The sequence below is a fragment of the Caretta caretta genome, chromosome 14, assembly GCF_965140235.1.
Source record: "Caretta caretta isolate rCarCar2 chromosome 14, rCarCar1.hap1, whole genome shotgun sequence".
NCBI classification, from domain to species: Eukaryota; Metazoa; Chordata; order Testudines; family Cheloniidae; genus Caretta; species Caretta caretta.
The window spans coordinates 39215662-39243612 of record NC_134219.1 but is presented as its reverse complement, the minus strand read 5'-3'; the positions used below and the strand labels follow the sequence as shown (position 1 = coordinate 39243612).

Genomic DNA, 27951 nt, shown 5'->3' with positions numbered 1-27951 from the left:
CAAGGTAGCCTGGGAGGGGTGGTGGAGGAGGGAAGGACAAGGACAGACAGAACTTTAAAAGTTTAAAAGTTTAAAACTTATTGAATGCCAGCCTTTTGTTGCTTGGGCAATCCTCTGGGGTGGAGTTGCTGGGTGTCCGGAGGCCCCCCCACCGCGTTCTTGGGCGTCTGGGTGAGGAGGCTATGGAACTTGGGGAGGAGGGCGATTGGTTACACAGGGGCTGTAGCGGCAATCTGTGCTCCTGCTGCCTTTCCTGCAGCTCAACCATACACTGGAGCGCATTAGTTTGATCCTCCAGCAGCCTCAGCATTGAATCCTGCCTCTTCTCATCACGCTGCCACCACCTTTCAGCTTCAGCCCTCTCTTCGGCCTGCCACTTACTCTCCTCAGCCCGCCACCTCTCCTCCCGGTCATTTTGTGCCTTCCTGCACTCTGACATTGTCTGCCTCTATGCATTCGTCTGTGCTCTGTCAGTGTGGGAGGACAGCATGAGCTCAGAGAACATTTCATCATGAGTGTGTTTTTTTCGCCTTCTAATCTTCACTAGTCTCTGGGAAGGAGGAGATCCTGTGATCCTTGAAACGCATGCAGCTGGTGGAGAAAATAAAAGGGACAGTGGTATTTAAAAAGACACATTTTATAGAATGTGTGGGTCCAAATCGAGCTACAAACAGTGATTTGAGGGAAGATTTTTTCAAAGGCACATATGGTGATTAGGTGTCTAATTCACATTGACAGTCAATAGCTCACGAAAGCTCATGCTCAAATAAATTGGTTAGTCTCTAAGGTGCCACAAGTACTCCTTTTCTTTTTGCAAAGACAGACTAACATGGCTGTTACTCTGAAAACAGCCACTGGGTACCTATCTCTGAAATCCTCCCCCTGAATCTCCATCTATAACCATTAGACACGACTGGTTTCATCTGGGACAATGTAATTAACAAAATGCCAGATGAACCATGTTAGAGCTAGAGAAAAAGCATTTTTGACAGTATATATTGTAACTGGCATTTTGTGTGGATAACCAGCAGAACTTTCATAGATTCATAGATATTAAGGTCAGAAGAGACCATTATGATCATCTAGTCCAACCTCCTGCACAACGCAGGCCACAGAATCTCACCCACCCACTCCTGCGAAAAACCTCTCACCTATGTCTGAGCTATTGAAGTCCTCAAATCGTGGTTTAAAGACTTCAAGGAGCAGAGAATCCTCCAGCAAGTGACCCGTGCCCCATGCTACAGAGGAAGGCAAAAAACCTCCCGGGCCTCTTCCAATCTGCCCTGGAGGAAAATTCCTTCCCAACCCCAAATATGGCGATCAGCTGAACCCTGAGCATATGGGCAAGATTCACCAGCCAGATACTACAGAAAATTCTTCCCTGGGTAACTCAGATCCCACCCCATCTAACATCCCATCACAGGCTATTAGGCCTATTTACCATGAATATTTAATTACCAAAATCATGTTATCCCATCATACCATCTCCTCCATAAACTTATCGAGTTTAATCTTAAAGCCAGATAGATCTTTTGCCCCCACTGCTTCCCTTGGAAGGCTATTCCAAAACGTCACTCCTCTGATGGTTAGAAACCTTCGTCTAATTTCAAATCTAAACTTCCTGGTGGCCAGTTTATATCCATTTGTTCTTGTGTCCACATTGGTACTGAGCTTAAATAATTCCTCTCCCTCTCCGGTATTTATCCCTCTGATATATTTATAGAGAGCAATCATATCTCCCCTCACCCTTCTTTTAGTTAGGCTAAACAAGCCAAGCTCCTTGAGTCTCCTTTTATAAGACAAGTTTTCCATTCCTCAGATCATCCTAGTAGCCCTTCTCTGTACCTGTTCCAGTTTGAATTCATCCTTCTTGAACATGGGAGACCAGAACTGCACACAGTATTCCAGGTGAGGTCTCACCAGTGCCTTGTATAATGGTTCTAAAACCTCCTTATCCCTACTGGAAATACCTTTCCTGATGCATCCCAAGACCGCATTAGCTTTTTTCACAGCCATATCACATTGGCGGCTCATAGTCATCCTATGATCAACCAATGCTCCAAGGTCCTTCTCCTCCTCCGTTACTTCTAATTGATGCGTCCCCAGCTTATAACTAAAATTTTTGTTATTAATCCCTAAATGCATGACCTTGCACTTCTCACTATTAAATTTCATCCTATTACTATTACTCCAGTTTACAAGGTCATCCAGATCCTCCTGTATGATATCCATGTCCTTCTCTAAATTGGCAAAACCTCCCAGCTTTGTATCATCCGCAAACTTAATTAGCACACTCCCACTTTTTGTGCCGAGGTCAGTAATAAAAAGATTAAATAAGATTGGTCCCAAACAGATCCTTGAGGAACTCCACTGGTAACCTCCCTCCAGCCTGACAGTTCACCTTTCAGTAGGACCCATTGTAGTCTCCCCTTTAACCAATTCCTTATCCACCTTTCAATTTTCATCTTGATCCCCATCTTTTCCAATTTAACTAATAATTCCACATGTGGCACCGTATAAAACGCCTTACTGAAATCTAGGTAAATTAGATCCACTGCGTTTCCTTTGTCTAAAAAATCTGTTACTTTCTCAAAGAAGGAGATCAGGTTGGTTTGGCACGATCTACCTTTTGTAAAACCATGTTGTATTTTGTCCCATTTACCATTGACTTCAATGTCCTTAACTACCTCTCCTTCAAAATTTTTTCCAAGACCTTGCAGATGTCAAACTAACAGGCCTGTAGTTACCCGGATCACTTTTTTTCCCTTTCTTAAAAATAGGAACTATGTTAGCAATTCTCCAATCATACGGTACAACCCCTGAGTTTACAGATTCATTAAAAATTCTTGCTAATGGGCTTGCAATTTCATGTGCCAGTTCCTTTAATATTCTTGGATAATGATTATCTGGGCCCCCTGATTTAGTAGCATTAAGCTATTTGAGTTTCGCTTCTACCTCAGATATGGTAATATTTACCTCCATATCCTCATTCCCATTTTCATGCTACCATTATCCCTAAGATCCTCTTTAGCCTTATTAAAGACTGAGGCAAAATATTTGTTTAGATATTGGGCCATGCCTAGATTATCCTTGACCTCCACTCCATCCTCAGTGTTTAGCGGTCCCACTTCTTCTTTCTTTGTTTTCTTCTTATTTATATGGCTATAGAACCTTTTACTATTGGTTTTAATTTCCTTTGCAAGGTCCAACTCTACTTGACGTTTAGCCTGTCTCACTTTATCCCTACATGTTCTGACCTCAATAAGGTAGCTTTCCTTGCTGATCCCTCCCATCTTCCACTCCGTGTATGCTTTCTGCTTTTTCTTAATCACCTCTCTGAGATGCTTGCTCATCCAGCTTGGTCTACAATTCCTGCCTATGAATTTTTCCCCTTTCTTGGGATGCAGGCTTCTGATAGCTTCTGCAGCTTTGATTTAAAATAATCCCTGGCCTCCTCTACCTTTAGATTCATAAATTCTTCAGTGCAATCCACTTCCCTAACTAATTTCCTTAATTTTTGAAAGTCAGCCCTTTTGAAATCAAAAACCCTAGTCACAGATTTATTTTTGTTAATCCTTCCGTTCAGTTTGAACTGAATTAGCTCATGATCACTTGAACCAAGATTGTCCCCTACAACCATTTCTTCTATGAGGTCCTCACTACTCACCAAAACCAAATCTAAAATGGCATCCCCTCTTGTTGGTTCAGCAACTACTTGATGAAGGAATTCATCAGTTATCGCATCTAGGAAAATTGTTTGTTTAAAACTTATAGAGTGTGTGTGTGTAGTCTTTTGTCTGGTGAAAAAAAATTCCCTGGAACCTCACCCCCCCCCCATTTACATTCATTCTTATGGGGAAACTGGAGTCACTTAACATCATTTCGCTTAAAGTCGCATTTTTCAGGAACATAACTACAACGTTAAGCAAGGAGTTACTACACTCGCCCCGAGGTTCAATGCTGTAGAACACATTTCCCAATCACAAAGGTACTTTATTTGTGTCCAAATTTAAAATAGAAATGTCACACTCGTAGCAAATGGTGACAGGAATGCCCCCGTCTGTCATAACGCGCTGCCCCTGGACCAGAGCATGAGGAAAGGGAGAGGTAGCACTACTGTGATAGGGGAACCCCCATCATCACACTTTGTTACCCAAAAATCCACACAGTCCGCAGGTCTGTAGGTATCTGAGACATTGGAGGTCGTGTGTCAGCCCCCAGAAATCATTTCTTAAAAATGAAAAGCCAGCAAAAAGTTGGAACTGGAAAAGAAATAGGGAAAAAACCTGTTCCACATCCCCTCAGCCGCAGCCAGAGAAGGACAGATCCTCATCTTTCCGCAAGTCCTGCTCCACACAGAGGCTCCAAACACAAGGCTCCCCGTGACCCTGACTGCACCTCGCCGAGGCCAGCCCTACCCCAGTGACCCCCCCACAATAAGATGCCCAGTCAAAGACAGAGCCCACTCTGCCCCCAGCAGGACCAGGCTACTGTGATTAGCGCTGCCCCACCTCTCCTTGGGGGTGGGAGGACCCATTCACCCTTGGGCTGGCTGGGCTGCCCCATTCCCGAGCCCTCCCCCCGCATACATCCCAGCTCCACAGGGACCAGCTGTTACCTGCTGATTTTCTCCTCCACAGGGTAACGCTGGCTCCTACAGCTCCAGCCAGAACCAGCGCAGCCAGGGCAATGGAGGCCAGGACCCAGAGGGGCAGGGAGCCCTTCTTCCCAGGGGCTGTGGGACGGAGAAGGACTCAGGTCAGCGAGGGGAGCACCCACTGAACCATCCTCCTGGGTCAGCCACAGGCCTTTGCCTTGAACCTCTCCCCAAGGGCCTATCCCTGGCCAGAGGAGAGGAAAGTCCGAGGCAGGAGGTGGACAGGGATGGGGCACAAGACCGGGCACTCTGCTGGGCACTGCCAGCCATACACGCCACACAGTAGCTGGGCCTTTCACTTGTAATAACATCAGCCTGTGGAACTCACCGTCACTGGATGCCACCATGGCCAGAAAATCAGATTCTCTGAGGGATCGGCCATTTCTGTGGGTCACACAAATCCCCAGACTAGAAGAGTTCACACTGATGATGGGCAGGGATATTGACCCTTCTGCTACAGGGGCTCACCCCATCTCTGAAACTCCAAGAGGGCTGTGCCCCCTCCCCCCGCCATTCGCCCCACCCTTACCCCAGACAAGCGCAGGCTCTGCCAGGCTGCTGTGCTCTACCCGGCAGGCATAGCAGTGCCTGTCCTCCTCCTGCAGGGAGATCTCAAGAGACGATTGCATGTAGTAGGTGCCGTCAGCGTTGGGCAGGATCCCGCTGGACTCTTTCTCCACCAGGATGTCTTTTCCATCCCGCATCCAGGAGATGTGGATGGGACGTGGGTAAGAACCCCTGGTGTAGCAGGAGAGGGTGATGGAGCCATCGGGGGCATCTCTGCGGGAAACTGAGACCTTGGGGGGCACTGGGAGGAGACACAGGGCGTTACCCAGATGCCGGGGGCTGGGACCATGTAACAGAACAGGTAAAGGCCCTGCAGCATGTCTGATAGACTAAGGTCAGAAGAGACCATTGTGGTCATCTAGTCTGACCTCCTGCACATTGCAGGCCACAGAACCTCACCCACCTGCTCCTGCAACAGACCCTAACCTCTGCCTGAGCGACTGGAGTCCTCAAATCATGATTTAAAGATTTCAAGTTACAGAGAATTCACCATTGACACTAGTTTAAAGCAGCAGTGACTCGTGCCCCATGCTGCAGAGGAAGGCAACAACCCCACCCCCCAAGGTCTCTGCCAGTCTCTCCTGGCGGAAAATTCCTTCCTGACCCCAAATCTGGTGATCAATTAGACACTGAGTATGTGGGTGAGACCCACCAGCCAGATACCTGGGAAAGAATTCTCTGTAGCAACTCATAGCCCTCCCCATCTAATGTCCTGTCTCTGGTCATTGGGGATTTTTGCTACTGGCAGTCACCAATGGGCCTCACACCATTGTAGGTGGACCCATCATATGCTCCTTGTTTAGGCTAAATAAGCCAACCTCTTTGAGTCTCCTCTCCATTCCTCAGATCATCCTAGTAGCCCTTCTCTGCACCTGTTCCAGTTTGAATTTGAGTAGTACTCACATGTGAGAGAGACCTGGTCTGCACCCATTTACACTGCTTCGTAAATGGAGTTAGTTAATCTGGTGTCAATCCCCTCTGTTCTAATCCTTTCTCATATTGGTGTAGCTGAACTGGGTAGGTACCAGCAGAAGCCTGGGCCCAGGTCTCCTTCACTGCGCATGCTCCTGCACCGTAACCCAGCTACATCCAGGCAGGTTTTCACTGGACCCTCCAAACACGCATGTGTGATTTAGGGGGCTAAGGGCCAGTTGGATTTCCAGCCCCCCTCAGTGCCTAACCCCGGTGATTTCACAGGGAGTCAGGCGCCTCCCTTTGGAAATCCCAGCAGGCCCCTCTCTGCATCCTCGGGCACTTCAATCCCGCTGCCACACTGCCCCGAGTCCCTGGCCCTTTCCACGCCTCTGCCCTCGACTGAGGAGGTGCTAGCACTGGGCAAAAGAAGCTCAAGGCAAGTGTTTTTTCTCTGTCGAATGACAAAATGCATCCCCCGGCCCATTCCCAGTCTGCTGCCTTCACACGCACAGACGGCTGGGCCTTTTCCGGCTCAAACTTGCCAAAATTAATCAACTCACAACCCAGGGCTGAAACGGTTCAGCCCAAAAAGGAGACGTTGGAGGGAGCTGGAAGCCAACAGGAAAGGGCTTGCAGAATGGAGGCGCCCAGGCAGCCAGAACTGCTAGCACCAGCTAATAATCTGTCTGCACTGGTAACAACTGAGAACAACCCGCAGTTCTCGACAAGCTCGCCATTGCTCCATCTCCATGCACTTTACAAAAAAAGGTCAGCTTCATTATCCCCATTGTACAGATGAGGAAACTGAGGCACAGAGAGGGGTTGTGACTGGCCCAGGGTGACCCAGCAGGCCAGGGACAGAGCTGGAATAGAACTCAGGCGCGCTTCATCACAGTCCATCTGCCCAGCCACACCACCCTTTCCGGAGATACCCAAGCATAGGCGTCGGCTCCGTGGGTGCTCCGGGGCTGGAGCACCGACAGGAAAAAACATGGTGGGTGCTCAGCAGCCCTCCCGATCAGCGCCTCCCCTCCCCCGCAACGCCGTCTGCCCGTCACAGTCAGCTGTTCTGTGTCATGCAGGAGGCTCACAGGGGGAGGGGGAGGGGGCGGCACACGAGGGGGAAGGGGGCAGATCAGGGTGGGGAGAGGCAGAGGGGTTGGAGTGGGGGGCAGAGCAGGTGGGGGAAGAGGTGGGGCAGGAAGGGGTGGAGTGGAGGCAGGGCCTGGGTCAGAGTGGGGGTTGAGCATCCCCTGGAGCATTGGGAAGTCGGCACCTCTGTACCTAAGTCCCATTGGTGTGACTGTGCCCCTCCCGCACCCCATGCTAGCTCCTTGCAGGCTCACTCACCCTGCTGCCGCAGGACCCCACTGCCCTGCTGCACTGGGCTCTGCAGGGTGTCCAGACACTCATTTCAAGTACCACCGGACGTACTGAGTCCACGTCTTGCCCGTCTCCCAGCTCTGCTTCTGAGGGAAGGCCAGCTGCTCAGCCGCACCCCACGTCCCCGTCTGGTCGTCAAAGCTGATGAAGTCCCTCCCATCGTAGGCATACTGGAACCTCGGGTCCATGAGGGCCTGGCCGCTCAGAGCGCAGCCCACGGGAACCTGCTCGGTGTGAAACCCTGGAGGCGGGGGAGGGAGAGAGCTCAGACCGGGCATTGAGATCTGGGAAACGTGTCCATAGGGTGGGGTGGGGTCAGAGGGGCGCTCGGCTGGAGCAGTGACACCAGTGCTTTGCCATCTCTGACCGGTGCTGACCGAGCGACCAGTTCCAGAGGACGCTGAGAAGCAGGAGGGTTCAGAGCAGAACCATGACCAGGGCCCTCCTCATTCCCCATTGATTTCCAGGCTCAGCAGCTCACAGGGTCTGGCCCAGCTCAGAGACTCTCAGCCTGGGGAACAGTGTCCCACAAGGGAAGGGCTGGGAGCCCCATTGCTGGAACCTTTCCAAACACACTGGAGACGGCTCTGGAGAAGCCCCTGCCCGGTCGGAGAGTGAGGGGCTCTTGGGGACTGTTTGCAAATGAAATCCCTCTTTGGAGATAGTCTCTCCCTGATTCTGCCTCTCCCCAGACAGAGAGGGGAAGCCACTGAGGAACCCGAATGCCACTCACTTGCTCTCAGTGATGGGATAATGGATGGCGGATGTTCAGGGTCAGCAGACGTCCCTTGCCCTCCTCCTCACTCTCCAAGCCCAAGGCAGGCTGGAGAGGATGGTGACCTCAGGAGACCTCAGGATGGTGACCAGCCAGCAGGCAGGGTGATGACACGAGGGCGATCGACTGGCTGTGAAAACAAGAGTCTGTCTGATTGCCAAGGGACGGAGAAACTCAGCCAGCAGCAGGGGGGTGCAGAACACGGCCCTAGGGCGGAGGTGATAGCGCCGCCGGGATCCTGACATCCCAGCACTTTACACACCTTCCTGGAGCCTCCCAACCCCGCTGGGCTGTAGCGATGGGACCCCAACCCTACTGATGGCAAACGGGCCTCAGCTACCATCTCAGGGTCACACTGAGTGTCAGAGCCATGGATGGACCCCTTCACTAACCACTGCTGCACACTCCCTCCCACAGCTGGCAATTGCAACCAGGCCCTAATGTCTGGTCCCCCTGACTTTGAGAGGGAGGGTCACTCCTGCTTCCTTTGCTGCCTCTTGATCTGTGGGACTTTGGGCAAGTTGCTCCCCCTCTCTATGGCTCTCTGGGACTCACATCCCTGAATCAGCTTTAAAAAAGACAATGGTTAAAGTTTGGCCCCAACTAGTTCTTGTTTCTCCAGACTAGCCATTTTAGCAAAGTTTAGAATTATTGACGTTCAACACCTGGAAACATCCCTTTCTCCTTCGCAGACGGCCTTAACATCCCTTATCTCACCCAGGCTCCCTGCTGCCTGGACTTAGAGAATTGACCCTATTCCCACTGGACCTACCCAAGGTGTCACACAGCAAAGCGGTGAAAGAGCCAGAAAGAGAAGACAACAGTCCTGACTCCTGTTCTAACTAACAGACAACAACCCCCCCACCCGGAGGCAGGGATAGAACCCAGGAAATCAGTTGTGAACATTTTCATGGAAACCATTTTCTGTCTGAAAATCCATTCAGATGTAACCACTTTATTTCTTGAAATCATAGCAAGTAGGATGAAAATTCTTTGCAAAAATATTTGTTCAAAAACAAGAGCATCTCCTGTTCATCACAGTGCACTAAACTGTCTCATCGTACACAAAGGGGAGACACTATGATCTAGTAAATTAGATGAGATGCTTCAGTCTGAGCTAAGTCATTGCTGCTCTTAACAATTTCAAAAGAATAAAATACAAATCCATTACTCCTTGTTCTGTCATCAGCTACCACTGAGAACAGTCTAGATCCATCCTCTTTGGAACCCCCTTTCAGGTATCAAATCCCCCCTCATTCTTCTCTTCCATAGACTAAACAATCCCAGTTCCCTCAGCCTCTCCTCATAAGTCATGTGTTCCAGTCCCCTAATCATTTTTGTTGCCCTCCGCTGGACGTTTTCCAATTTTTCCACATCCTTCTTGTAGTGTGGGGCCCAAAACTGGACACAGTACTCCAGATGAGGCCTCACCAATGTCGAATAGAGGGGAATGATCACATCCCTCGATCTGCTGGCAATGCCCCTACTTATACATCCCAAAATGCAATTGGCCTTCATGGCAACAAGGGCAGACTGTTGACTCATATCCAGATTCTCGTCCACTGTCACCCCTAGGTCCTTTTCTGCAGAACTGCTGCCGAGCCATTCAGTCCCTAGTCTGTAGCGGTGCATGGGGTTCTTCCGTCCTAAGTGCAGGACTCTGCACTTGTCCTTGTTGAACCTCATCAGATTTCTTTTGTCCCAATCCTCTAATTTTTCTAGGCCCCTCTGTATCCTATCCCTACCCTCCAGCGTATCTACCTCTCCTCCCAGTTTAGTGTCATCTGCAAACTTGCTGAGGGTGCAATCCACACCATCCTCCAGATCATTTATGAAGATATTGAACAAAACTGGACCCAGGACCGACCCTTGGGGCACTCCACTTGATACCGGCTGACAACTAGACATGGAGCCATTGATCACTACCCACTGAGCCCGACAATCTAGCCAACTTTCTATCCACCTTATAGTGCATTCATCCAGCCCATACTTCTTTAACTTGCTGGCAAGAATACTGTGGGAGACCGTGTCAAAAACTTTGCTAAAGTCAAGGAACAACACGTCCACCGCTTTCCCCTCATCCACAGAGCCAGTTATCTCGTCATAGAAGGCAATTAGATTAGTCAGGCATGACTTGCCCTTGGTGAATCCATGCTGACTGTTCCTGATCACTTTCCTCTCCTCTAAGTGCTTCAAAATTGATTCCTTGAGGACCTGCTCCATGATTTTTCCAGGGACTGAGGTGAGGCTGACTGGCCTGTAGTTCCCAGGATCCTCCTTCTTCCCTTTATTAAAGATGGGCACTACATTAGCCTTTTTCCAGTCATCCGGGACTTCCCCCGATCGCCACGAGTTTTCAAAGATAATGGCCAATCGCTCTGCAATCACATCCGCCAACTCCTTTAGCACTCTCGGATGCAGCGCATCCGGACCCATGGACTTGTACTCATCCAGCTTTTCTAAATAGTCCCGAACCACTTCTTTCTCCACAGAGGGCTGGTCACCTCCTCCCCATGCTGTGCTGCCCAGTGCAGTAGTCTGGGAGCTGACCTTGTTCGTGAAGACAGAGGCAAAAAAAGCATTGAGTACATTAGCTTTTTCCACATCCTCTGTCACTAGATTGCCTCCCTCGTTCAGTAAGGGGCCCACACTTTCCTTGACTTTCTTCTTGTTGCTAACATACCTGAAGAAACCCTTCTTGTTACTCTTAACGTCTCTTGCTAGCTGCAACTCCAGGTGTGATTTGGCCTTCCTGATTTCACTCCTGCATCCCCGAGCAATATTTTTATACTCTTCCCTGGTCATTTGTCCAATCTTCCACTTCTTGTAAGCTTCTTTTTTGTGTTCAAGATCAGCAAGGATTTCACTGTTAAGCCAAGCTGGTCACCTGTCATATTTACTATTCTTTTTACACATCGGGATGGTTTGTCCCTGTGACCTCAATAAAGATTCTTTAAAATACAGCCAGCTCTCCTGGACTCCTTTCCCCCTCATGTTATTCTCCCAGGGGATCCTGCCCATCAGTTCCCTGAGGGAGTCAAACTCTGCTTTTCTGAAGTCCAGGGTCTGTATTCTGCTGCTCTCCTTTCTTCCCTGTGTCACAATCCTGAACTCAACCATCTCATGGTCACTGCCTCCCAGATTCCCATCCACTTTTGCTTCCCCTACTAATTCTTCCTGGTTTGTGAGCAGCAGGTCAAGAAGAGCTCTGCCCCTAGTTGGTTCCTCCAGCACTTGCACCAGGAAATTGTCCCCTACACTTTCCAAAAACTTCCTGGATTGTCTGTGCACCTCTGTATTGCTCTCCCAGCAGATATCAGGGTGATTGAAGTCTCCCATGAGAACCAGGGCCTGCGATCTAGTAACTTCCGTGAGTTGCCAGAAGAAAGCCTCATCCACTTCATCCCCCTGGTCCGGTGGTCTATAGCAGACTCCCACCACGACATCACCCTTGTTGCTCACACTTCTAAACTTAATCCAGAGACACTTAGGTTTTTCTGCAGTTTCATACTTGAGCTCTGAGCAGTCATACTGCTCCCTTACATTCAGTGCTACTCCCCCACCTTTTCTGCCCTGCCTGTCCTTCCTGAACAGTTTATATCCATCCATGACAGTACTCCAGTCATGTGAGTTATCCCACCAAGTCTCTGTTATTCCAATCACATCATAATTTGTATGTATTCCAATCACATATAATTTGACCATGCCAGGACTTCCAGTTCTCCCTGCTTGTTTCCCAGGCTTCTTGCATTTGTGTATAGGCCCTTGAGATAACTCAATGATCATCCCTCTTTCTCAGTATGAGGCAGGAGCCCTGCCTCTCGCGCACTCCTGCTTCCTCCCAGTATCCCACTTCCCCACTTACCTCAGGGCTTTGGTCTCCTTCCCCTGGTGAACCTAGTTTAAAGCCTTCCTCACTAGGTTAGCCAGCCTGCTTGCGAAGATGCTCTTCCCTCTCTTCATTAGGTGGACCCCGTCTCTGCCTAGCACTCCTCCTTCTTGGAACACCATCCCATGGTCAAAGAATCCAAAGCCTTCTCTCCGACACCACCTGCGTAGCCATTCGTTGACTTCCACGATTCGACAGTCTCTACCGAGGCCTTTTCCTTCCACGGGGAGGATGGACAAGAAGACCACTTGCGCCTCAAATGCCTTTATCCTTCTTCCCAGAGCCACGTAGTCCGCAGTGATCCGCTCAAGGTCATTCTTGGCAGTATCATTGGTGCCCACGTGGACAAAGTGATTCAAAAATAAAGGAAATTGCTCTTGATGTTCTATTTTGGGGGGGGAGGTATAGCTCAGTGGTTTGAGCATTGACCTGCTATACCCAGGGTTATGAGTTCAATCCTTGAGGGGGCCATTTGGGATCTGGGGCAAAAATTGGGGATTGGTCCTGCTTTGAGCAGGGGGTTGGACTAGATGACCTCCTGAGGTCTTTTCCAACCCTGATATTCTATGACACCATCCGAGCCCATCCTGGCTAATAGCCATTGATAGACTTTTCTCCCTATACTTATCTAGTTCTTTTCTGAACCCAATTATAGCCTTGACCTTTACAGCATCCTCTGGCAAAGAGTTGCACAGGTTGACTGTGCGTTGTGTGAAGAAACACTTCCTTTTGATTGTTTTAAACCTGCTGCCTAGTAATTTCATTGGGTGACCCCTAGTTCTTTGTGTTACCAGAAGGAATAAATAACACTTCCTTATTTACTTTCTCCATGCCAGTCATGATTTTATAGACCTTTATCATATCCCCCCTTAGCTGTCTCTTTTCCAAGCTGAAAGGTCCCAGTCTTATTAATCGCTCCGCATATGGAAGACATTCCATACCCCTAATCACTTTTTTTGCCCAATTTTTGTTGCTTTTTTCTGTACGTTTTCCAATTCAAATAAATATTTTTTGCTAAGGGGTGACCAGATCTGCACGCAGTGTAGTTACTGGAAAGGATTCCATGGCTGTCTCACTGAAGGAGGTGCACAGGAGTAGCTAGAGATGTGGGCACAGAACTTCAGCCACAGGTCTTTAGATGTTGCTGTCTATGTGGCTCGTGTGCTGGATATGTCTAGTAACATGGAGAAGGAATTGGTGCTTTGCACTGGAGCGGGTCAGGAACCAGAATGTCCTTTTTGTGAGAAATTCCATTTTTATTTTTTCTACTGAATCAGAATGAAAGAAAAACCATCCTGCAATGGTAAACAAAAATTAATAATTTGGGGTGAATTGAAACGTTTCATTTCAGTAAAATTGTAGAGTTCTATTCTGATTTTGACTTTTTCATTGTACGTTAGAATCAATAATGTAATGTAAAATACACTTTGAGACAAAGTTGTTTCAAACTGAAAAACCAAAGGGAACTATCACGAAGTCACCGGGCGATGCTCTGGAACTGCTCCCTACGAAGCCAGTCCGGACTCTGAGGGAGCCTCCTCTCTGGGAGCAGACTGTCTCCAGGGCAAGCAGCTCACACAGCTTCCACCTTCCTGGGTCTGACCGTGGAGCATTCAGCATCCCATACCACACCGTGCGCTTCCCACAGCAAGTCCACACAGGCAGGGCTCCTGCACCCCAATTCCACAGTCACACGTGACTCTCAGCCAGCCAGTAAAACAGAAGGTTTATTAGACAACAGGAATATGGTCTAAAACAGAGCTTGTAGTTACAGAGACGAGGACCCCTCAGCCAGGTCCCTCTTTGGGGAACAGAGAGGCCAGCGCCCCATCTGGCCCTCCCTCCATTTCCCCATGGGGGCAGGGAGGCCAGAGCCCCAACTGGCCCTCCCTCCATTTCCCCAGCCAGCTCTAAACTGAAACTCTCTCCAGCAGTCTCCCCCAGCCTCTCCCGCCCCCTCCCCCCATGGCTCCTCCTCCAGCCTTTGTCTCTTTCCCAGGCCAGGAGGTCACCTGATCTCTTTGTTCTCTAACACCTTCAGTTGGCACCTTTGCAGAGGAGGGTCCCAGGCCATCAGTTGCCAGGAGACAGGGTGTCGGCCATTTTCTGTGCAGACCCCTGCACACACCTGCCCTCTAGGGCTCTGGAACAATCATACACCTTTTCCCCACCACCTAGATACTTAAGAACTTCATAGGGGAAACTGAGGCACCCACACAGTATTCAGAGAAAACATTAAGAACATTCCCACTTTGTCACAGGAACATTTTAACTTTGTGACCCAAGGTGCCTGGGGCAGCCCACGGTGAAAATGGCACGGTCAGGGCAGGTTGCAAAAGGAGAGCAGATTCTTCCATAACTGGTGGTTAACACTGAAATTAGACTCACCAACCAGTCACAAACTGTGCTCCTGATCCCCCATACTGGTTAGCAAGAAGCTGAAAAAAAAGAAATCACACAGCCCCCTTTGTTGCATTCCAGTTCTCTATCTCCCAATCAGCACCTAGGTCCACTACAGTGTGAAGTTATTTGAAACTCTGCTCACATATACAAAACGTTCTTCTGATCCCCACCAGCCACATTAACAAGTCAGTATTAATTTGGATCTTCCCCATAAGACCACACTGCCAGCCAATCCTTTAGTGTCTAAAACTAAAGGTTTATTATAAAAGAAAAGGCAAGCACAAGGAGAGACTTGTTAAATGGTAAAGCAATCACCAATCAGATACACACATAAGACTTCAAAGTCCATATAGCAGGTTCTTAGCAGTATTGAGTTTGCTGGCTTGAGAATCCCTGTGGAACATGTCCAAAGCTTGGATGGGTCATTCAGTCCTTTGTTCAATGCTTCAGTTTGTAGAGAAGTTGCTCCAGAGGTAGGAAGCAGGATTATTAAAGACAAAATTGAGATGATGCAGCTGTTTTTTATATTCTTTTTGTCATGTGTCTTGTACTTCCTTTGTCCCAAACACAAGCTTCACAGCACATGGCATGAAAAAGCCTTAGGTCTTGTCTACACTTGCACGTTAGAGTGCATTAAATCAGCCCTAGGCACCCTAACTCCTCAGGGGTCCACACTGGCAAGGCACGTAGAGCGCCCGGACTCCGTGGCTGGAGCGCTCCTGGTAATCCACTGCCACGAGAAGCATAGAGCTTGCTGCACCCGGGCTGGAGCGCCGTGGTACCAGTGGGGATGTCCTGCTCTATTAATGCGCTCTGATCGGCCTCCAGGATGCATCCCACAATGCCTCTTCTAGACACTCTGGTCATCAGCTTGAATTCTACTGCCCTGCCCTCAGGTGACCAACCGTCAGACCCACCCTTTAAATTCTCTGGGAATTTTGAAAGTCCCCTTCCTGTTTGCTCAGCGACACGTGGAGTGCTCTCAGCACATCTTTCCAGGTGACCATGTCTCCATGCGCCAGGCGATCACCAGCATGGAGTAACGCCGAGGTGCTGAATCTCATCAGCGTTTGGGGAGAGGAGGCTGTCCAGTCTCAGCTGTGCTCCAGCCATAGGAATTACGATACCTTCAGGCAGATATCAAGGGTCATGGCCCCTTTCCATCATGGTAGTCGATGCTAGCCATGGTACTGAGGACTACTCCACCAACATAATATGCTTAGTGGGGACACACATAATCGACAGTATAAAATCTCTTCTGAAAAATCGACTTCTATAAAATCAACCTAATTTTGTAGTATAGACATACCCTCACTCTCTGACTCTCGGAATGCCTATCCAGCTCTTGCCCTCATAGTTTTTGCTGACAGATACTGGTCATTTTCCTTGTTCAAAGAAGAAGCAAATCGGATGTGAAAGGAAAATCAGTAAGGACTATTTTGGCAAATTATCATTTGTCTTTTGAAGTCCCCAAGAAATCTGAACTACATCCTGTCAAACTAATTTAATATCAAAATACGTGACAGAGCAGCCTTCACCAAAAAGAGAAAAACCCCATAGTCCAGGGTGGGATAAAAAATCACCTACCCGTTCATGAAATGAAATCCTAAAAAATCCTAAAACTGAAAATCTTGGGAACAAATGCTCAGCAGGCTAAAGCTGCTTTACTCCGCACCGCAGTGTTATTTGGCTGGGTTATTGACAAAAGTTTTAGCATCATCCTCATAAAAGAAAGAGGGGAAAAAAGACAACCAAAAACTTCCTATATACAAATGATCTGGATTTGGCTGGAAAAACTCCAGATGCCACTTTACCAATAGATGGAGGCTGAGATTGAAGCTCAAACTGTGCTTTGGGGTTCACTTGAATTCCCCCTTCAGGAATTTGACATTTTCTTCTCCAGCCCTCAGAGGCATGCTTGAGGATCAAAGAAATCAAAGCCTGATTCCTAAGCATGGTGGGAAAAGGACACTGTGGTAAATGACACACACGAAGGTGGAGGGGTAGAAAGGGAAAAGGATAAACTCTCCACGGCTTGGGCAGAGGCTGCTCTGTGAGAGAAGACATGTGAGGTCAATGGGGGCAGGAGGGAATCCCCCAGACTCACCCCGTCCCCATCATATAACACAGAAATTAAAACACCACATTATTTTACTAGCCGTGCTCCAGCTTTTTTAGAATCTATTGAATTCTGATGTATAAGGGAGAAACAGCAAAAAAAGAAAACTTAAATACTTTTCAGCATAACCTGGAGCAATGTGAGGATGTCTGGGAATGAGACAATCTCACTGCAAAGGGGGTACTTTTAGTGACTCAAACAATCACTTTGCTAATGGGGGATTGGAATAAACTGCTCAGGGTCAGTCTACACTAGAAAAAGGGGTGGAGGAACAAAGGAGACACACTAGCTAATCCCAACCACTTTTCCTGCCCTAGACAGACACTCGGAGGCTGATATCATCACTCCCCATTTATTCCCTCTCTGGAAGGCACAGATTTGTCTCAGGTCACCCCACAAGCTGCTGGCAGAGCTGGGAACAGAGCTTAGGTCTCCTGAGTCCCAGGACAGTGCTCTATCCACTAGGCAACGCTGCTTCCCTCTCAGAGGCTGATGCTGCTGTAGCAGAGGTGGGAAACCCAGGTTTCCAACAAAAGGCCCTGTGGGAATCAGTCTCTGCTAATGGTGCTGTCTGAATGCAGTGGGGGCAGGGAGAAGGGGCAGAGGGGGAGAGTGAGGAGAGGCAGCACCTCTCTACCCCTGTGCTCTCCCTCGCCTCTTATCCCATCATCCCCAAACACTCGACAGCCCAGCACCCAGCTCCCCCTGCTTCCCAGTTCCACCAGCCCCAACCATTCAATCCCCAGTTTCCTCCCCACAACCCATCAGCCTGGTCCCTTAATAGATGATCCCCCAGAACCCAGCACCCTGCGAAATTTGGGGAGAGGAGGAGTTACCAGCCCCTAGAGACATTCACCCTGCGGGGAACAACTCCAGGTAAGTGGGGGAGCCCAGCCCAGGGGCTGGTGGAAGATGAGGGGTGGGGACAGGTTTCTAGAGTGAATATGGGGCCTCGCCCAAGTGTCCTTTCCCGCATCTCCATGGCAGGGGGATCCCGGCTGGGAGGGGAAGGGAGAGGGGGGAACTTCAGCCGCAGAGGAGCGGCTGGAGGAGTTTCTCTCTCTCTCTTCCCCCACCTGTGGCCCATTAGCTCAGCAGTCAGGGCTGCAGCAGGGAGGAGGGGCTGATTGGGGCTTCTCCTCCTCTGCCTGGGGTTTGCTTAGACCAGGCAGAGCCAGAAGGTCACTGACCAGCTTGATGCTTGGCTACTGCTGGATCCTCACCCCAGTTATGGGCAGCTGGATCCTTGGGAGCCAAATGCCCCAGATGCGTGTGGGAACGAGGAAATGGGTTTCTCACCATGGCCAGCCCCAGTCAGGGCCCTGAGAGAATTTTCCGGCTGTGTGGAGGAGTCTCTGACGTCCAGCATGGTGTTAGCTCCACTTGGAGCATTTTCCACGCTGACAACATCTCAGAGGTTTCTTCCCTGTGCGGATTTGTGGATGCTTGATACTCCGGGAGCACCAAATGAACCTTCCCCCACATTCCATGTCTCTCTGTTGTGTGGCTCACTGAAGTGTGAAGTCAAATTGAATCTTTTCCTGCAGTCAAGTAATTCCTAGGGTCTCTCGGCCTTGTGGATTCTCTCATGTTTGGTAAATGCTGAGTTCTTATTGAAGCTTTTCCCACAGTCAAGGCATTTATAACGCATCTCCCTGATGTGGATTCTCCCATGTTTAGAAAGGTTTGAGCAGTGCCTGAAAGTTTTTCCACACTCGAGGCATTTATAGGGTCTTTCTCCCGTGTGGATTCTCCTATGTTTAGTAAGGGATGAACTTTCCTTAAAACTTTTCCCACACTCAAGACATCCATAAGGTCTCTCTCCTGTGTGGGTTCGCTGATGTGTAATAAGTGCTGAGTTCTTACTAAAACTTTTCCCACACTCACGGCATTTAAAAGGTCTCTCTCCTGTGTGCATTCGCTGGTGTACCATAAGTCTTGACTTGTGCATGAAGCTTTTCCCACAGTCAAAGCATTTATGGGGTCTCTCTCCTGTGTGGATTGCCTGATGTCTAGTGACTTTTATTCTGTCAATGACACTTTTCCCACAGTCAAGGCATTTATATGTTCTATGTTCTCTCTGGTGTATACTAAGTTTTGACTTCTGAATGAAGCTTCTCCCACAGTCCAAGCATTTATGGGGTTTCTCTCTTGTGTGAGTTTTCTGATGTGTGTTAAAGGTTGATTGCACACTGAAACATTTCCCACACTGAGGGCATTTATAGGGTCTTTCTCCTGTGTGGATTCTCCTATGTTTAGCAAGGGATGAACTTTCCTTAAAACTTTTCCCACACTCAAGGCATATAAAGGGTCTCTCTCCTGTGTGGGTTCGCTGCTGTGTAATAAGGGCTGAGTTCTGATTAAAACTTTTCTCACACACACTGCACATAAAGGGTCTCTCTCCTGTGTGCAGTCTCTGGTGTACAATAAGCCTTGACTTATGTATGAAGCTTTTCCCGCAGTCAAACATTTATGGGGTCTCTCTCCTGTGTGGATTCTCTGATGACTAGTAAGTTTTATTCTGTCAATGAAACTTTTCCCTTAGTCGAAGCATTTATAGGGCTTGTCTATAGTGTGGATTCTCTGATGCTTAGTAAGATTTGAGCGGTGACTGAAAGTTTTCCCACACTCCCGGCATTTAAAGGGTCTCTCGCCTGTGTGTACTCTCTGGTGTTTAATAAGGTGTGACTTATGAATGAAACTTTTCCAACAGTCTAAGCATTTATGGGGCTTCTCTCCTGTGTGGGTTCTGTGATGTGACATAAAATATGACCTCTGATTAAAACTTTTCTTACACTCAAGGCATTTAAAGGGTTTCTCTCCTGTGTGCAGTCTCTGGTGTACAGTAAGACATCGCTTCCTACTGAAGCTTTTCCCACAGTCAACACATTTGTAGGGTTTCTCTTCATTGTGACTTGTCTGCTGGACTGTGGTTTCCTTCGGCTCCTGACATCCTCCTCCATGTTCAGTGGATTTATTCATTTTCTTCCCAGGATGGTTTCCCAGCTGCATCTCTGATCCGTCTCGATCGCCCCAGGCATTTCCCTGCTCCAAGCACTGGGAAAAATTCCCTTCAGCTCTTCTCAAAAACGTCTCCTGCGGTTCCGCTTTCCCAGGACCTTCCTGCTGCTGATTCTCCCCCTTGTTCTCACTCACTGTCCTATCACCTGCTGGGAGAGAGAGAATCCAGACAGGAGTCACTGAGTGTGCTGGGGAGAAGGGACCGAAAGGGGAATAGCAAAGAGGGAAAACACCACACAGTGACTGTTGGGGAGATGGAGACATTGGATTCTGCCTCCACATCCCACCCAAACACTCCCAGGGAAGTAAAGTCAGGGAGGAAATTCCCAACAGCTAACAGGATGGATGGGAAACCATGACTGATATTTGCCTTGACACCTGCTGACTGCAGCCCTGACCTGGGTGAGATGGGGCAGAACTGGGGGCTCTCGCTCACGGCACGTTTTGGGAGTCCCAGCTTTTTCCTTCACTCGCCAGAGGGTTCTGTCTCAGTTTCCCTGACTCCTCACCTGTGCGGGTGCCTCTCGGGCTCCCACTTTCCCCAGAGGCCTGGAGATCTGGGACCCACGTCTCTTCCCCTCGTTCCAGCCAAGCGATCAGGTCAGGTTTGGGAATGGGTAATCCTGCATAGGGAGTAAAATCAGGGAAGCTCAGGGCACATGGAGTCTTGGTAAAATATCTGTCACAAGGAACATTCCCTGAGTTTAACCTGACCCTACATGGGACTGTGGTAACTCAGACCCCTTGGGAGCAGAAGAGATCTGGGTGTCTGGGGGGATCTTTTTACCCTCTCACTAGGAGGTCTCAGGGTAGATGCGCTCTGGGGGACTTGCTGACACACACACAGCTCAGGTGTTAAACTCCTGCCTATTTCCAAGCCTGCAGAACCTAGAGCCCTCCCCACAGATGGAGAAAGGTGAATGGTGTGTGAAGAAGAAATAATACAGACAGGGCAATACCCTGCTTCTGGCCCCTGGACAGCTGGAGAGATGGGGATGAGTTAGTCTGTCCATTTCTGACTCCCGTGTTCCCTTGAATGGGGTATGGAGATGCAAGTCTCTCTCACACTGGCATAGGCGCCGACTTCCCCTCTTTTTCATGGGTGCTTGATCCCCCTCTGTCCCCGGCCCTGCCCCCACTCCACCCATTCATGAGGCCCTGCCCCTTCCCCATCTCTTCCCACCCCTTCCTCACCCCCATTTCAACCCCTTTCCCAAAGTCCCCACCCCAATTCCTCCCCCTTCCTGCCCATATTCTAATTCCTTCCCCAAATCCCTGCCCCAGCCCTGCATCTTCCCCTGAGTGTGCCACATTCCTACTCCTCTCCCCCTCCCTGAGCATGCAAATAGCTGTTTGGCAGCGGCCGAGTGGGAAACGCTGGGAGATAGGCGCAGGAGTGTGGACGCATGTGCTCAGGGGGAAGAAGAAAAGGTAGGGCAGGGGAGCACCCACGGAGCCGGCACTGATGCACACTGGAGCTGTGGACTATGCGACCCTCATCCTCCAATCTAACTGACCAGGGAAGAACCTGACCAGATTCAGACACACAGACCCCACGGCTTCCATTAGTGAGGCCACAGGAATCCCTTACCCAGCGAGGTCACCATCACATAGTTCTCCTGCATGACGTCCCAGTAGAGGGCTCTCTGAGCGGGGTCCAGCAGAGGCCCCTTCCCCCAGGTGAAATACACAGCCACCTCCTCGAAGGTCACCGGCATCTGAAACATCAGTTCCCGCATTCAGCACCTGCTGCCCCAGCCGCAAATCCACTAGTGACGGGGGAGGAGGCCCAGAGGAGCAGAATCCCACCCCCACTTAGAGCAGCCAGGAGGCTTCAGGGGATGGGAGAAGGTGAGAGCTCCTTGTCCCCCCCAGCACACGGAGCAGGGCAGGGTCTTCTCATTTCCCACACACCTGCCAACCACAGGCTGAGACGGGAAGCAGAGCTCTGAGGCAGGGACAGGGACAGGAATCCCGACAGCTTCCCTTCATATTTCACAGCAGCCTCTGGCCAGTGGGGTCAGGCTCCAGCACTGGGAGTCTGGTCACTTTTTCCAGCCCATTTCAGAAATGGGGGGAATGTTCCCCTTTCCCCACACCTGCCAATGGGCCTGTTCAGAAAATCAGGATCCAAGTTGAACGTGCCCCAGCAGGTTTGTCAAACTTGTCCCCTCCCTGCCTCCCCCTGCGTGTTTCCTGCCCCTCCCCCTCTACAGCAAATCCCCCCTGCAGCTCCCTGAAAATCCCCTACCTGAGCTGGCTCCATCACAGCCATTTCCCTTCCCTGTTCCCTGGAAGACGGGAGGATCTGGAGCGAAACGTGGATGTGATTCCTCAGCCTGTCAAGGTGAGAGGGGCAACGGGGGAGGTTTCAGAAGGGGCTTGAATCCATTTCACACCCCAGTTCCCCCCAGGCTCCATCCCTGCAGACAGACGCTCTGGGCTCTGCTACACTAGGAAAACCCTCAGTCACTTTATTACAACACAGACCCGGCCCCTCCCACCAGCACTGAACCTCCCGAGACACTTAACGCCCCCCCACCCACCCCCAGGACAGAGTCTCTGAGACAAATGCTAGAGAAGAGCAGAATAAAATGAGCCACTTTGGGGGATTTCCCCTGCTATCAGCCCTGAGGGCAGCGCGTCCCCCCAGCAGCACAGGGATTCGGCCGGGGCAGGATCTGGATTTTCCTCTGTCAGCTCCTCCCCTTGTTCCCAGGAGAGTCAGGCTGCCCAGGGGGATGCAGGGAATGGATCCAGGCGGGTCTGGGAACCTCCCTCCCCACTCCTGCTGCTGCTTTCACTTTCATTCCCCTTCCTGTCTCCTTCCCTCTCCCCTCTGCCTGGGAGAACTGGGGACTGTCCCGTTCCCATGGGCATTCACTTTCCAGTGTGAGCCTGGCTGTGTCACTGAGGGCAGCAGCTCTGGGATCCGCAGGCACAGGGGGAGCCCCCTCCCCATCTGGTACAAACTCACCAGCAGGTCCCTGAAAGGGGCCCGTTGTGCAGAGTCACCTTCCTGCCCGGCCCCAGCCCTTTCCCCCAGGGTCTCTCCCAGTCACCTGCATGCTCTGGCTCAGGGGCTGGTGCCAGCAGAGCCCGGGGCTACCCTAGGAGCTGGTTCCAACCACCGGAGAAAGTTGTCAGTCCGTCCCATCCCCCGTCTTGGTCACAGAGGGGGGTTAATGAAGGTCTCTCCTTGGCAAAGACCCCGCTGGGGAAGCAGCTGCTGCTCAGTCTGGGCCCCAGATCACACTGCAGGAGGCAGCATCAACCCAATATCAAGGGTAAGGCTCCCTTAGAGTCATGGATATTTTTAGTAAAACTCAGGGACAGGTCACATGCTGTAAACAAAACTTCACGGCTCGTGACCTGTCCATGACTTGTACTGTACTGCTCACTAACTCTTGGGGGTGCCACAGGTGCTCGTGGGCGGGAGTGGCCCGGGGGGCACCGCGGGTGCTGGGAGTTAGTGGCAGGGGGGCTCCGCGGGTGCTCAGGGAGATGGTCTAGGGGGTGCTGTGGGTGCTCGGGTGGGAGCAGCCCAGGATCCCCGCTGGTGCTGGAGGGCGGGGTTGACAGGGCTCGCAGGCTTCCTACCCGGCTTCTCAGAAGCGGCGACATCTCCCTCCCTAAGCTTCTAGCTTCCATGACCTCCATGACAAACTCGCAGCCTTAATCATGAGCAGAAGGAAATAGACACCAGCCTTCTCTGCCTTAGCAGTAACCAGTCCCCCAACCCCCCTTCTGAGGACAATTCAGCAGCTGCGGATTTCATTGGCCCACCTGGACTCACACCAGAACAGAACCAGGTTGAACCGATATGCTCAACTGACCTGGAACCAGACTCAAACCAGTATTTCCCCTCTTCTACAGTGAATTTGAATTGAACTTGGAAAAAAAATGGTTACCTGTTGAAATGAAGTTTCAGCAGTTTTTCAGCTCAATATTTGACAAAATAAAATAAAACCTACTCTGATCTCACTCATGATAAAACAAGACAACAAAACAACACCCAGGCATGTGATCGCTACCTGAACGGCCTGTCCCAGTAGGAGAAGAGAAGGGGGCAGCCCACAGGAGCAGGGAGGGAGGGGGGAGAGAAGTGGGGCTCCCTGTCCCAGAAGTTAACATTAACTCTTCAAGTGCAAGGGAAAAGGCTGCTCAATTCTTCTTCCCCTTGGACAGGCCTCCTCTCACCCATCCCCACCCCTTGGGACAGCTCCTCCCTCCAACTGCCCCACCTGAGGCAGGCCCCAGGCCCCAAATTCAGTTCCCCACTGAAGCAAGCCACAGGGCTCACTCCCAACCCCCTCCCCCTTCTGCCACTGAACCCGAACCAAACCCCAATTCCACTCCTTGTGGCTTGCAGTGACTCTGGTTGGACACCGAATCCTGAGCAGAAATCAGACCAGCCCCTGTTCAGTGCTGTCAACCCAGGAGACAGACCCCTCAAATAAGAAGATTGTTTTTAAACACAAACATGAAATTGGGAGCAGGGTGTGTGTGGTGATTCTGGGTGGATATTTGCCTGGTAAATTCTCAGCCCTCCTAGGTAAATCTTCTGCCCGCCCCCTATCTCTGGGTGATCAGCTTTTCTAAAGGCAAAAGTGGGACACATGCAGGAGCCCCGCCCCTCCTCTCCCTGAGGCCACGCCCCCTGCTCCACCTCTTTCCTCTGAGGCCCTGTCTCCTGGCCAGGCCAGAAGTCCAGCTGTAATAACACCTGCACAGGGAGCCTGGGCTACTGCAGGGAGCCCCAGACCCTCCACCTGCCCTTGGCAGGGGGCTGGAGTGCCGATTAGGGTGACCAGGTGTCTGATTTTGGACTGGAACACCCACTTGAAAAGGGATCTTGGAGGCTCTAGTCAGCACCGCTAACCGGGCCGTAGACTGGTACTGTGCAGCAGGGCTGGCTGGCTCCCTGCTAGCCTCCGCGACATGCGGCTCAGGGGAAGCATCTGGTATGTCTGGCTCCTAGGCTTAGGGGCGGCCAGGGGGTTCTGCGTGCTGCCCTCACCTCCCGCCCGCAGACGCAGGCAAGGGACGAACTAGCCCCACTCACAAGCACTCAGCAGGCGGCTGTTGAGGGGTCACGACACACACTTCTGCCTCCGCTGCCGGGCATCTTCTCCTCATGTGGCTGGACTCCAGTTGCGGCACGTACCCTGCAGCGACCCCGCAGTCTGTCGTCCCATCGCCGGCACCAGGAGTTCGAGGTATAGATCTTCGTCTCTGAGTGCTGGGAATGGGGCTGCTGGAGGGAAGGGCAGGAGAATGAGACCCGGGCTGGCCTGGGCGGGGCGGGAGGGAAGAGACCTGAGCTGTAAGGGGCAGTTGGACGGCCAGCCGAGCCAGGTGACTTCTCAGGAGCAGGGGTTCCCTCCTCCCCCTGCTCCACTGCCGTATGCAGCCACCATTGCTCCTGTCCCCCAGAGCCCCCGGCTGCTCGGACTGGGAGCATCCTCCTGTCTGCTCTGTGGGGTCGGGGGAGGCTGATAGGGTGTTCCCCTCCCATGTACCCGATTTCCACTAAGTTGAGTTGACGGGACGGGGGAATCTGTGTGTGCTGCTGCCATGGGTGGCGAGTTCTATGGGCCCGGCTCCGGCACTGTGTGAGGCCGGGTCTCTCCCTTGGCCCCACCTTCTGCCTCCGGGAGTCCCACCCGCACTTCCCCCAGGCCATTTAAAACAGCCCGGACGGCCACTCACCACCGGCAGTGCAGGGGAGCCGAGTGGCTTCCTGCCTGGTCCCTCCACATGGCTGTCGGCCCCTCCCTGCAGCCCCTGGGTGGGGTGGGTCGGGTCAAGCGCCCCTGTGGCTAATGGGAAGCTGCAGGGGCAGTGCCTAGAGGTAGCAGCGCATGGAGACCCGCGGCCCGCCCTGCCTAGGAGCCCCAGGTAAGCGCTGCACCCCCCACCCCATCCCAGAGCCTGCACCCTGACTCCTTTCCCACACAACCCCTCCTGCCCCCAAAACTCCCTCCCAGAGCCTGCACCGCTCATCCCCTCCTACACTCCCGCCTCCTGCCACAGTCTGCACAAAGCACCAAAACTCCATCCCAGAGCCTGCACCCCAGACTCCCTCCCCCACCCAACTCCCTCCCAGGGCTCAACCTCTTACCCATCCTGCACCCCAATCCTCTGCCCCAGCCCAGAGCCTGCACCCAGACCTCCTCCCCCCACCCAAACTCCCTCCCAGAGTCTTAGGCAGGTGGGAAGGTGGGCAGGCTCTGGGCACCGTCAAAATTTCTACAAACCTGCCGCCCCCGGCTGCTGCCTTTCTGGGTCCAGCTGCTTGTGTCTGAACAAGCCTTCAGGTGCCTGACCGACCCTGGGTGCTTTCTTAAAGAGAGTGCGATGAGACCGGCATCAGGAGCTGCTGCTCTCCTGCCCTCTCCTTACACAGCCCAGGCAGGGAACGTGACCTGCATGCAGGGAGCCCCAACCTCGCTCCCCCTGCTCACAGCCCCCTAGGGGGGTGCGGGGCAAAGGAGCATCAGTGCAGTGGGAGAGCGAGCAGCAATGCCAGCTGCTCCATCCCTGCATCCAGGTCAGTTTCCCCATGTGGGTGCAGGAAGGGGATGCAGAGCTTGGGGGTAGGAGTGGGGGTGAAGGGGGCACAACGTAGGGGTTAGCATGCAGGAGGGGGCAGGGTTAGGGACAAAGGGGGCTCAGTGCAGGGGGTGGGGTGAAGGGAGGCCTCTGGAAGTGGTGGGACGGGGCGGGGCCTCAACGAAAATTGCGGGGGCAGGGGCGGGACAAAGGTGTTCAGTTCTCTGGACTTAGCAAGCTGGCAACCCCAGTGCCCCTAGCATCCCCCGGCCCATCTGCCGGCCCCCCAGGGCAGGCGGAGAGTCTGGGACTCCCCACTGCAGACGGGGCAGCTCTTGTTATGGCCTGGATCTAGCTTCTGGCTGGCCAGGGGGCAGGGAAGAGGAGGAGCAGGGGGCGGGGGCTCGAGGCCAAGGGGGGGTCCCACCTCAATCCCACCCACGGGGAACAGGCTGGCGCTGTCCCGGAGCCTCGGGCAGGCGCAGAGCCCTGGCGCAGGGAATCCGGGACAAATGGTGTCCGGGAGTCCTTCAGCCCAGGACCGGGACTTGAACTCTGCACTTCAGGACTGTCCTGCCCAGTTCGGGAGGGACGGTCACCCTGCCCATCCCCCACTGCTGGTTTGACCATTTGTAGGGGAACAAATCCCCACTGGCCGCTGGGCAGGGCAGCCCCCTCACCCTCCCTTACCCCACGGGGCAGGGGAGCTGCCTTGCATCTCCCCACCCCTCCGCCGTCTCCCTGCCCCCAGGCCCTCCCTTCACCGGGCAGCTCTTTACACAGCCTCCCCTCCCCACATCCCCCCCTGTCCCTCCCAGAGCCCCCCCCCACACACACACACGTCTTCCCTCCATTCCAGCCTCGCTCCCGTCAGCCCCATAATCCCCGCTCCGTCCCCCGATCACCCTGCATCGCCCCAACCCCCCTTCAGTGCAGCCACCGCCCCTGCCCCCGTCGCATCCTGCTCCCGCATCGCCCTCCTGCCCCCAGCCTCCTGCCCCCCCGTTATCCGCACCCCCCGCCATTTTCAGCCCCTTCTCGGCTCCCCCCCCCCCCTCCTCTGAACCCAGGTGTCACTGTCCCAGCCCCAGCCCGGCCCGGCTGTCCCGCCCCGCGCACACCGGGGGCTGGCGGCAGCTTTCCCGGGCCCGGGGCAGGGAATCGCAGCCCGCTCCGCGGGGAGCAGCCCGGGGCCAAACCCGCCCCCTGCAGCCCGGGAGGGGGGCGGGTCTCTCTTACCTTCCCTCCGAGCGGGGCCCCCCGGGGCAGGGGCCGGGCCGGGAAGGGGCCCTGGCCGGGCTGGGGGCTCTGCCCTGGGGGAGGCTCCCGGGGAGCAGCGGGCAGGGCCCGGCTGGCGATTCCCCTCTCCCGGCTGCAGCCCGGGCTCCGGGCTCCCAGCACCAGCTCAGGGCTTTTGGACGCACGATCACCGCAGCGGCTGCGATTCACTTCTTGCTACCTGGACTGACCCCAGCGATCCTCCCACCTAGGTGCTCCTGGGTCCTAGCGATAAACCCACCGTGCTGCAGCCCCCCTGCCCCAGACCCTGCCCCCTGGGGCCCCACCTCCCTTGGGCACAGGCAGCTTCTCTCAGCCCTATGTAGGTGTCCTGCCAAGAAGCCGCAGGGTCACTGGGGGCACAGAAAAGAGACCTGCAGATCCCGGGG

At 52.4% G+C, this 27951-nt stretch overlaps 2 pseudogenes; both read right to left on the bottom strand.

Annotated features, from left to right (window-relative positions):
- Positions 1–18096, bottom strand: LOC125621611 (class I histocompatibility antigen, F10 alpha chain-like; annotated as a pseudogene).
- LOC142069244 (uncharacterized) lies at positions 17042–27773 on the bottom strand (annotated as a pseudogene).
- Positions 27774–27951: the final 178 nt, after the last annotated feature.